Genomic DNA, 3831 nt, shown 5'->3' with positions numbered 1-3831 from the left:
CCTTTGAACAAACACAAAACTTTGAAATCGTGAAACCCTGTTGTTAAAGGATGCCTATAATCTACTAGAGGATGATATTAAATCTGTTGTTGTTAAATAATGATTACAATTTAATACCCTATGATGGCTCATTGTCACATCATGCTCTTGCAAAGCTCTTGTCTTTCCTGCTCGAAGTTCCTTGTTCCTTTCTCCCAACCGCTACCATGGTGGAAGTAGGGTTGCTTGTTGCTAGCGACACCATGCCTTCTGACACTTTCTGCTCTGCCGCCTCTCTTTTAACACTTTTAATGGTTACAGGCAGGCCAAGAAGTCATTAACACTTTTAATGGTTACAGACTGATTAATCCTTTTACTTGCGGCTTGCATGGAAAAGAAAATGCAGAAAGCTGGAGCTGCCTTTGTGTCCACGTGTATTCTGTAGTACCCGTATGGATACCTGTCGGTCTTATGCTGCATCCGTGAAAATGTGGATTGAATAGAAAGCAGACGTGTCTTGTTTCCCCTCATAAATTATAACTAAATATATACAAAAACAGATCACACAATCAAAACAAATCGAAAATCTATAAATATCAAAATAAATATAATATATTACAAATTTAAACTAAAAATGAAAAGAAATCCAAACGAAACTTGAATATTGGGAGGTGAAGTTCAACAAACAAATGCAACGACCTTGAGCAAACAAATGCGTCGAGGAAGGCGCTGGCCTTGAGCAAACAAATGCGTTGAGGAAGGCGCACTCAGAAGATTCGTCTCCAAGGCTGTGAGCTGACCAAGAACAGTGAAAACCGCAGTAATAATGCATCGTGGGAATCAATCCTCCAACCCTTGAAGCCATAATCAATTCTATATACATCCGTTGCAGCGGTTGTAATGCAAAAAAAAAAAAATTCATGTCAGCCCAAATCCATGAGGATTGCTTGCTGTTGTCAAACTTTTGACTATTGGAAAGATCTATCGAAGAGATTTGTCTTCTTGCTGATGGATTCTAACACTGCCATGCAAATTTTTTGGCAAGGGTACTATAGATCATAGCTGACTCATCGGGGTGGCCCTCAACGAGCTGTGCAACGTCCTAGAGAAGGAGATCTAGAGCGTTGTTCTCCACCATGGTGTCTGCAATGAGAATGACAGTGGAAGAGGTCCAGGTGGACACATTGGCATTTGGGTAGAATAAGTCATGAGGGGCGCCAAGACCCGCGGAACGGGAGGCCTTGATATCTGGGGTTGCATCATGCCTGGTGAAGGGCCTCCAACTCCTCTGACGGGAAGAGCTACGCATGACTGTGTTTGAACAAGGGGCACCATGGTAATTCTTTCCATTTTGCTCGGAAAACAGGACAGATCAAGCTCCCCTGACGGACATTGGAAAGCTACAGTCCTGTGCCCACCATTCAGCGCCTACAATACCAGTGAAAAAATGAAGCACATAGATTAACATTAGCCCTTCCGTTGGGCCATTGATCTAAGGGAGAATAAGTGTGTTTGTAAAGAAGCTCTCCCATGTTGCAAAATAGAACGGTACTGCAGCAGCAACCCAGAACCATATACTATGTCTTCCACTCATGACAGAATTTCCAAACGCCATGCTCTCAAACGCACACGTAAGTGCATCACAACCATGATCAAAAAGCTCTCCCAAAGGACTTGATGAATTTGTCCTTCTTGCTTGCTTCCCATCCACAACATCAAATGTCACTTTGCTGTTCAGAGAGGTACTCGCGCTCTTCACCAGGGACTCGCGATCCGTTAACTGCACCGGCACCGACAACGACATTGCTGTCAAGACCTCGACTGCCTTCTCCGAAGCCTTGTGGAAGGCCTCCGAGATGATTGTCGGGTGAACCCCCTTGTCGAGCAAGTTCATGCACTGCTTCAAGATCGCCCCCGCAACGACCACGACCGTCATAGTGCCATCACTGGACACGATTTCTTGGGACTTGGAAAGCTCCACCAACATCTTTGCAGTGGGCTGCAAGACCTCCATCTTGTTCAGGATCGTGGCCCCGTCGTTGGTAATGATGACGTCACCCGTAGCTGTGCAGAGCATCTTGTCCATGCCCTTGGGACCCAAGCTGGTTCGCACAGCGTCGGCCACGGCCTTCGCGGACACGATGTTGGCCTGACGGATATCATCCTTGCGCTTGTTATCGACGTATTTCTCTGTCTTCGCAGGGCCTCGTGGCTGCGCAATGGTTGTCATTCTTGAGGTCGTTGGAAAGCTCTTGGAATGATCTGCCTGATAAAGTTATTCTCAGCTTCGAAGGGAATCGAACGATAATCTTCAGGTGCTGGAGGTTAAACCTTGTATGTTCTGCCACAAAACCCTAAAAACCCTAGTTGCAGTGTTATTTTTGCTTCTCCACTGTTCATGAAAAACAAGAATGAAAGTCAAATTTTTATTTTTATTTTATTTTTATTTTTATTTTTTAATAATAATATATATATGAGATATATATATTATTATTAGATGGAATTTATTTATTTATATATATATATTTTTTGGTTTTTTTTGTTGAGATAACAAATCTTAAAATGAAAATATGAAAACATATTTTTTTATCTGTTGATTTTATTTATTGCTTTGGATTTTTTTAAACAACAAATTAAAAACAAATTTTTTTAATTTGTTATTGAAGTTGAGATATTTTTTTAAGTTATAAAATCAACAATTTTTTTTATTAAAACCTAATAAAGAGGTATTCTAAAATTAAACAATAACTAAAATGAATTTAGTTTTTTTTTTTGTTTTTTAAATATCTAAAAAACAACAAAAGAAATGGTTAGTTTTTTTATTTTTATTTTTAATAATAATATGTATATACGATACATATATTATTAAAATTTTTATCTTTCTTTAAATCTAAAATTAAAAAACTAAATTTAAAAAATTCTTTATTGTCATATTGCACATTAGTTCTCCAGCAAGAGTATTTTTATTTGAACGAAATCAATAGATTTTCTGATCTTCCTGATCGCGCAGGAAGAGAGCATACTAATCGATTGATTCGTTTTTATTCATGCAGGGGGGTTTCAAAAAGGATTGAATTTAAAACTAGCAAAATACTGAAACATTAGAAAACTCAAACTTAAACTCCTTTGTGAAGATCTTGCTGTCACCAGGTCTCACAAATTAGTTTGTCTAAAGAAAAATACTAGTACTGAATTAAATTCCTAATGCCTAATCCCTTAGCACCATCCCCGACAACGGCACGAAAATGTTGGGCAATTTATTGGGCTTAAATTGCTGCATTAAACTATCAACTAGGGAAACTCGTAAGCTTGTGATGGTGCCAACAATATATATGCAGGAGTAGGCAACTCACTCTATGTTTAGCTAAATTATTTACGATTCAATATAATATGCAAGGGAAGAGGCTCCTAACTAAGGAGGTCCTGGTTGTCCTTCCCTACAGTATCATAGAGAAATAATTGATTATATAAAACTAGAAACTTGAAATGAAGACAAGAGAATGAACTTTAATTGTTGTTCAGATTCAAAGAGAGAGAAAGACTAACTTAGTCTCTTGATTGTCCTCTCATGTACTAATCCAAACTAAACTAAGATTCATTCATAAGCATAAGAAATGAAATGACTTGAAACATAAAAGAAAAAGAATGAATTTCAATTATCATGCAAATCAAATAGAGAGAGAGAGCCTAACTTAGACCCTTGGTTATCCTCTCATATGCTGATAAGATTCTAATTTAAAACTCATTCATCAATCACAAACAAATCCTCAAACATCAAACATCTAAGCAATTAAATGAAATAAGATCTAATATGAAATAACATGTTCCTTTGATCCTTCTAGAGTGAGCTCA

General features: G+C 38.1%; 1 pseudogene; it reads right to left on the bottom strand.

Annotated features, from left to right (window-relative positions):
- Positions 1 to 1471: 1471 nt before the first annotated feature.
- On the bottom strand, positions 1472 to 2367 carry LOC149251919 (T-complex protein 1 subunit delta pseudogene; annotated as a pseudogene).
- Between the last annotated feature and the right edge of the window lie 1464 nt (positions 2368 to 3831).

Source organism: Pinus tabuliformis, chromosome 7, assembly GCF_031772625.1.
Source record: "Pinus tabuliformis cultivar Carrire ecotype Pingquan chromosome 7, CPIR1, whole genome shotgun sequence".
Classification (NCBI taxonomy): domain Eukaryota; kingdom Viridiplantae; phylum Streptophyta; class Pinopsida; order Pinales; family Pinaceae; genus Pinus; species Pinus tabuliformis.
Note: the sequence above shows the minus strand (reverse complement) of the source record. Positions and strands in the feature narration are given on the sequence as shown.